An 8,431-nucleotide genomic window follows, 5' to 3' on the forward strand; every position below is an offset into this window, starting at 1 on the left:
CAGGCACTTCTCCAAAGTTTTAAAGAGCAAGGATACCAGTTTAAAGACTAAGGTGCACCTGGTTCAAGCCATGGGATTTTTTAGTTGTTTCCTATGTATCTGAAAGATGTAAAATGAAGAAATAAGACCAAAGAAGAATGAGTACCTTTGCTCTGTGGTGTTGGTGAAGAGTACTGAATGGAATGCCAAAAGAACAAATCAATTTGTCTTGAAGGAGGCACAAGCAGAGTGTTATTTTAGAATCAAGGTTGGTACAATTTTGTCTCTCATACTTTAGACATGGTTTCAGAAGGGACCAGTCCTTGGACAGAGACATCATGCTGGAAAGCTAGAGTAAGAGAAAGAGAGGAAGACTGTTAACAAGATGGACTGATATAATGACAATCACAGTGAGTTTGGGCATGAGACAAATTGTGAGGATGGTGCAGGTTAGGGCAATGTTCAGATCTGTTGTTTATAGTGTCACTGAGTCTGTAGTCCTCTCCAGAACACCGAACGACAGTAACATCCATTTCAGCAGAGTCGTGATTTGGGTGATACATTATTTGACCCTCCTGTTTGAATAAATGTGGAGCCCTTTAAAGTATACCCCAGGGAAACCAGTTACCACTTGGTTCATGATGACTTTGTGTGTCAAGAGTCGGGTACTTTGCTGGCCTTGAGGGAAGGAACTTTGCTTCCAACTCCAAAGACACATGGTCTGAATTTACCAGCTTCTCTAAGGGAGAAAAATGGATTGAAAGTTTACTGCTCCAGAAAACCCACTGGAGGGTCAGTTATGAATCGGTTATTACTTGAGGGTACATAATAGCAACGACTATGTATTTACAGAATAACTGTACTCCATAGAATTTTCAGTGTTTCAGACCACTAGACTTCTTTTGAGGTGTCTCTGAGTAGAGTAGAACTTCTACCATTTTTGAATAACTGCCCCAAATGTTTACCATTTACACTACCCACTGGGAAAATTTTACTCTTTTTTTTTTAAAATAAGCTATGGGGTAGTATGGTGTAGTCCACACTGTAGGAGAAGAGCTGATGCTTTTGAGTTGTGGAGCTGGAGAAGAGTATTGAACATACCAGTGACCACCAAGAGAACTAAGAGGACTGTCCTAGAGAGAGTGAAACCAAGCTGCTCCTTGGAGGCTAGGATTTTGAAGCTGAGTCGGTTCTGACTTGAAGGCAGTAAGTTTTAGGTTTTATATAGTGTGGCCAATGGGGTGAAAAGGATTTTAAAAAGTCCACTTGTAAAAATGGCATGATGAAATGGACCTTTATTATGAGTCTCAACACATTTTCTAGAGGTCTGGTTAGTGAAGGGCTCTGATGACACAGCCCATAGGAAGTTTCACAGCTAACTCAAAGGCTGTGCCTCTCTGGATGTTCAAATCTACCAACAGCCCCACAGAGGAAGGATGGACATCTTCTCCTATGTTACTTACAACCATGGAAACCCATTCTAGGGTCAGCTATTAGTGGATTCTGACTTGGCATCAGTAAGTAATATTTTGGAGTAGCAAGTAGTTGACCTTGGAATTAAAATCCAGATTTGCTCATACTCTTTCCATCCAAGAACCTTCTCTACATTCTCTTTCTCACTAGGATTAAAAAAAAAATGAATTTAGGCAGTATCTTGGAATTATTACCTGCCTGCATGGTTACTTTTTTCTGTAGACTGTTACCATCGATTTATAAATACCCATTTCTGAAATGAAATACTGGTTGCTAGACTGCAGTTAGATTTGGGTTGTTGTTGTTATGTGCCACTGAGTCGTTTGTGACTCATAGCGACCCTATGTATACAAGAGCCCTAAATGCCGTTCTATCCTGTGCCAACCTAGCCGTCTCAAACACATTCATTCCCACCACTCCACTTACAGAATCAATCCATCTCATCGAGGGTCTTTCTCTCCTGCACTGTCCCTCCATTCTCCCAAACGTGATGTCTCTCTCCAAGGCCCATTCCCTCCTTGCAACATGCCCAAAGTATGTTAGACGAAGCTTCAGAATCCTTGACTTCACGGAACAGTCTGGCTTCACCCTCTCCAGGACAAACCTGTTTGTTCTCCTAGCAGTCCATGGTATATTCAACACACTTCTCCAGCACCACAGCTCCAAGGCATAAATTCTCTTTCTATTATCCCTATTCACTGTCCAACTCTCTGATGCATAGCACATAATTGCGAAGACTATGGCCCGGATCAGGTGCACCTTAGTCTCCAGTCTGACGTCGTTGCTCTTCAGTACTCTTGAGAGGTCCCTCACAGCTGACTTTCCCAATGCAATTTGTCTCTTGATTTCCTGGTGCTGTTACCAAGAGTGTTGACTGTGGAGCCAAGTAAACTAAAACTGTTAACTATCTGAATCTCTTCACCGTCCATACTGATGCTGCCAATTGGCCCAGTGGTGTGAATCTTTGTTTTCTTGATATTGAGCTTCAATCCATATTGAAGATTGCAGTCCTTGACCTTCTGCAGCAAGCACTTCAGGTCCTCCTCAGTGTCAGCAAGCTGGGTTGTGTCATCTGCATAACACAGGTTGTTAACAATTTTTCCACCAATCCTGATGCCACATTCCTCCTTGTACAGCCCAGTGTCTCAGATGATCTGTTCTGCATACCGACTGAAAAGGTATGGAGACAAAATACATCCCTGACAGACCCCTTTCTTGATTTTGAACCATCCACTGTCTCCGTGCTCTGTTCTGATGACTGCCTCTTAGTCCAAGTATAGGTTTTGCATTAGCACGATCAAATGTTCTGGGATTCCCATTCTTCTTAGAGTCAGCCACAGCTTGTTGTGACTGTGTTGACACAGTCAAAAGCCTTTGCATAGTCAATGAAGCACAGATAGACATTCTTCTGGTATTCTCTGCTTTCTGCCAAGATTCATCTTACATATTTTTGAGTAGCTGCCATTTATCTGGACCATGGAAATCTCATTATTCTCCTTTCTCTAAAGCATCCAGTAAACCAAAAGGGAACTGTGGACAGAAGAACAGTTAAAAGATACTCAAAGGTGACTTGATGATAACTGGGGTATTAGGTTAGTACTTTACATACATACCATCTTCTAAGTTAAGGATTATCTTGTGGAATTTAAGAATTGGGGGAGGGGGAAATAAGAGCTTATAACTAATTGCTTTTGCAGTTCTTTCAGAATGTACACTCTCTGGAGAAATAGCATCATTATAAGTCATGCTTTCATCTCAATGCCAAGTGATAATTCATTTTGATCTGGGAATCACAGTTTTTGATGTGTATTTCTTTTTGAACAACTTTTAGTATGTCATACTGCTGAATTAAGTAACCGATTAAAATCCCTAGTGTAGCTCTTCCCTGCCACCCTAAACCCACATGGAAAATTCACTTCTGTTCTGTTGAGTTGATTTTGAGTCATAGCAATCCTAGATGACAGAGAGGAACTGCCCCATGCTGTTTCTAAGACTGTTGATCTTCGTAGAGGCCTACCGCTTCTTTCTTTTATAGAGTAAACCATCGTCCTTCTAAAAACACATTGGTACTGTGATGTATTTGAGAAAGAAACTGTACCTTATGGCTTAGCCCAGAGGTTATAAAAGATGATGGGTGTAAAAGCAGGGCCATCAGCAGCCAGCCAATTAGAATGGTAGGGAGCATTGAACCTTAGAGTTCACCTTTAACTGAAGAAAGTTCACACAGTACTCTTGAGAAGACTAATCTTTAGTGACAGATGCAGAGAGAGCAGCTTCCAGTCTTGTGTGGAAAATCCAAGCCTTCCACCGTAAGCCCTTTTGACTTTCATTTTAGGCGTGGATCAGACATTGCCAAGAATATATCTAAAGGAACTGATCCCAGCTACTTTGAAGGGAATACTTTTATTTTTTTTTTAAGGGGATACTTTTATATAACGTACTTAGAGGGAGGTTCTATTCTAGGGTTATCTTAAATGTACCATAGAAAAAGTTGCCAGTGAACCCATTCTAACACGTGATGCCTCAGTAGAACTCTGCTCAGGAGGTAGTCCGATTTTTTTAGAAGAAGATCACCAGGCTTTCCTTCCAAGGTTGACTTGTAATTCCAACCTTTCAGTTACCAGCTGAGTCCTATGTTTGCAACACTCAGGAGCTCTTAGACATACCATAATGTCTATAAGTGGTGGTGCTCCTGATTTAGGGACTGACCCTTCAGTGGTTCATATCTACTTAAGCTCCATGGAAGAAAGATAGGCAGTATCCTCCCAGGCAATTTATAGCCCACTGGAGGGGTCAGTTATGAGTTGATTTTGACTCGACATTGATGAGTTGAGCTGAGAGAATGAGTTATTAAATCATTTCACCTTCTTTCCCATTAAACTTCTTTTCCATTATTATTATAATAATTATAATAATGTCATCATGGATTCGTGGAAAGAAGGCTCATAGAGCTGAGAAACTATGCTCACTACCACAGTGTGAGATCTCTCCGCTAAGCAATCCGTTATTGTTGTGTTAGAACTGACTTACAGCTGATGCTCTGTTGAGTTTTCAAAGCTGTAAATCACACCAGAGGAGATTGCTCATCTTTGTTTTGTGGAGCAGCTGATAGATTTTTAACATTCAGCCTTTGGGTTGACAGTGGCCATGAACTTCACCACCACAGTTCTATTCTTACACACACAGAGTCAACATGCATTGAATCTCCTTGATGACATTTTTTTAAAAAAAGATACATTTTAAAGAAATGATACGTTTAAGATGGCATCTAACACCACCAATTGAGCCATAGCAACCCAGTGTGTGTCTGAATAAAATTGTATTAATAGATTTTTTTAATGACCATAATCTATGGATTGAGTTTCTAGATCTTTCTTCCACAGCACTGTATAATAGATTGACCACTTATCTCTTCGTTTATTAACTGAGTGTACACCATGTGTGCCACCCTTGAGTTTCTTCCTACTTTTTATTCTCCTCCTCTTTATTGTATCCTGTGAAATACACACACATCCCCCTTATGTACATGCATTTTGTTATCAGAAAGTTGAACTGCTGATAACTTGTGTATTATTTGGAAAAATCTTGCACAGATTAAAAGATGCAGGAATATGTATTTCTAGATAAAAAACCCTCTGAAAAATAGAAAGTGCTTTGTAAATGCAAAGTGGCAGTATTAGTAATATTATTCAGCTCAGAGAAGTAAGATAATGAATCATGTGTAATTCCTCTACATCTTCTTCATTCAGGTTATGGCAGAACACTTGGCCATTAATCCTTACCCTGTTAAAACAATAGCTGCCTACTCAGGTAATACATTGGAATTAATGTGTAATTAAAGAAACTTATCACCTGCTTTGCTATAAAATGGCAATAGCAATATTTCAAATTAATAAATATTCTAAACTAGTAAATGTTTTAGATTGAGAAATGTGGCTGAAATGCACAATTTAGGGAAATATCATACAGTTTAACACTAACACATAAAGAACTTTGTGAGAATATTTTGTTGTCATGCCAATATGATGTCATATTTGTCTTCAACAAAAATCTACTGTGTTTGTGACAACCAGTGCTTAGAAAAATAGCCTTTGGGAATGGGGAAAGCATGTTTGTCCTGGGTTTCCCCCACTTTTGACATGCTTTTTGGAGGCATTAACACATTAACTGTGAACTGAGATGATGAACTTGAGGTTGAGGGATGATATGTGGCCCTTCTTACATTATCTTGGCACTCGGCCCATGGACAGCGGCAGCAGAGGAGCCTTGATTTCATTTTAAAAGGAGTTAGAAGAATGTGAAGAAGGTCACGCCCATCAATCTGTTATCACTCTGCTAGATAAGATCTCCTTAAGGAGGTTCATGAAACATATTTTAAAACCTCTGTTGAAGGCTCCCGGATAACGATGTTCATCTAAAATGCTTTCTAATGAAAGGACGCGGTCTCTGAAACAGAGCTCTCCAGCACTTCACAGCCAAAATTGTCAAAGTAAATGCTTTCATTTTAAATTGCCCCAGCTAGAGTCTGCATAGATCATCAGCATGTACAACGAGGCAGGTATATAAAGTAAAGAATTATTGTGCAGTCCTATTAGGCTTTATTAGCTTCACATTCTAGGAGTGGGTCAGCGGTCACCCTGGTGCAGAGGAAGATATTGCAGACTGAAATGAAATGGCCTGTGTAAGACTTGCTATTGATTAGAGGGTAAGATGTAAAAGATGTAAACTTGAAGAGCCTCCAACTTCTAGAATGCTCCTTTGCCATCGCTAGATACAGCCATAATGTCTGGATATTATAGCTTTTTTTTTTTAAGGTTTTATCTTTAATGAAAAAGTCTACAATATTATTTACACGTGGGTAAGAAAAGACCGTTGGACCCCCAGCTTCTGTTAAATGAGAGCTGCCTGTGGATGGTTCCAAGGTGAGAATCCGTAACAGGTGAGGAGCAGCTCCCACCTCATCTGCCACCCAGCAGGCCGGGCCTTCAGATAAGATCTGCAACGTTCATGGGCATCTCGTCGATCTGGGTGGAGTAGTACTGCTTGATGTCTCGATGTCTTGATGTTGGATGTTGTTGTTATTTACAAAGTTAATGGCCACACCCTTCCGGCCATATTGCCCAGAACGCCCAATTCTGTGTATGTACAAATCTCTGTTGTTGGTGAGGTCATAGTTGATAATGAGGGAGACTTGAGGGACATCCAGCCCCCGGGCCCAGACATCTGTGTAGATGAGCACTGGCTGGCGCCAGATCTGAACTCCTTCATAATGGACTCTCGCTCCTTCTGGGGCATGTCAACGTGCATCGAGGAGACAGTGAAGTTGGCTTCTCGCATCTTCTCTGTCAGCCAGTCAACCTTCCTCTTGGTGTTGCAGAAGATGACCGCCTGCGTGAGGGTCAGCGTGTCGTACAGGTCACACAGAGTGTCAAACTTCCACTCTTCTCGGTGAAGAAGTGCTTGATGCCTTCCAGGGTCAGTTCATCACGATTCACCAAGATGCGGACGGGGTCGGTCATGAACTTGTTGGTCATCTCCAGGATCTCGTGGGGCAGCCTGGCACTGATGAGCAACACCTGTGTGGCCAGAGGCAAGTACCTGTGCACATCATAGATCTGCTCTTTGAAACCTTTGTTGAGCATCTCGTCGGCCTCATCCAAGACCAGCATCTTGATGGCTCATGTCCTCAGGCTCCGGCGCGGGATCATGTCAAAGATGCGGCCAGGTGTGCCAGCGACGACATGCTGCCCATAGTCCAGCTTCCTGATGTCCTCCCCCACGTTGGTGCCCCCGATGCAGGCACTGGACGTTCATGTAGTCGCCAAGAGCAAGCAGGCCCTTCTGAATCTGCACAGCTAACTCTCTCGTGGGAGCCAGAATCAGAGCTTGGATTACGGGACCTGAATATCCAGACACTAGAGGACGGAAATACTGAAAGTTGCCGTCTTGCCGGTACCAGACTGAGACTGAGCAATGACATCCCTCCCTTTAATGATCTGCTTGATGGCTCGCTGCTGAATTGCTGACAGCTTTTCAAAACTGTAGGCGGAGATGCCGCGCAGCAGGTCCTCCCGCAGGCCCATGGTGTCAAACGTGGGCATGACGTCCACTTCCTCGCTGGTCTCGAACTCCACCTTGGTCATGTCCTCTTCCTCGGAGCAGCCGCTTCCGCGCAGACCCCGAGGTCGCCATCGTTGCCGCGGCCGCCATGATCGCCGGCGGAAGCGAGTGCGCCCAGAGCGGAAGTGGATATTACAGCTTTTGAGGAAAAACATGAAACATTTATTTTTAGGAGGAATTGTATAACACTGACATTTTTATTTATTTATTTTTTTACTTTTCAAAGAAAAGCGCAAACTCGGGGGAGGGGGTATTGCAGGGAGAAACGTGCAACAATGAATGAATGGAAATTAAAAAAAAATAATTATGTTACAAAATATTATAAGATCATACTTTCAGGGGATGATTGTCATCTTTTCTTTGATATTGACAACCATAATTCAAGGCAGGATCTTAATATGTAAATACTTTCATTAAATGATAAAATAATGGACAAATTTAAAATATACTTTGGAAAATAAATGATAGTACTTAGAATCTGAATTCTCTAACATGGACTTTTGTCTTGTGAAATTTATTAGCTTTTGAGATATATATATTTTTTTACTTGCTAAAATTCTCTTTTACGTAATGTAAACATTTTGATATTTTTATTTACTTTTAGGTGCATGCATATATATTTTTTGCATAATAAAAATGTAGTGAATGTTCAGATTTCTGTTTTAACAGTTTTGCTATAAATATTTTTTTTGTGACTAAAGAGTCTTAACATTAGCAATATTTCATATGGGTATAGAAACAGTTCACCAAATTGGTATGTAGTAATTGAACTATTCCCTTACTGTTGGATAATTAAATTCTGTCTAAAATTTCTTTTCTAACATGTTAGACTATAAAAAAAATCTCTTCCATGCATTTA

At 41.0% G+C, this 8,431-nt stretch overlaps 1 pseudogene; it reads right to left on the reverse strand.

Annotated features, from left to right (window-relative positions):
- Window positions 1-6,437: 6,437 nt before the first annotated feature.
- On the reverse strand, window positions 6,438-7,662 carry LOC102844533 (annotated as a pseudogene).
- Between the last annotated feature and the right edge of the window lie 769 nt (window positions 7,663-8,431).

The sequence above is a fragment of the Elephantulus edwardii genome, unplaced genomic scaffold, assembly GCF_000299155.1.
Source record: "Elephantulus edwardii isolate Elephantulus edwardi_28Jun2011 unplaced genomic scaffold, EleEdw1.0 scaffold00010, whole genome shotgun sequence".
NCBI lineage: Eukaryota > Metazoa > Chordata > Mammalia > Macroscelidea > Macroscelididae > Elephantulus > Elephantulus edwardii.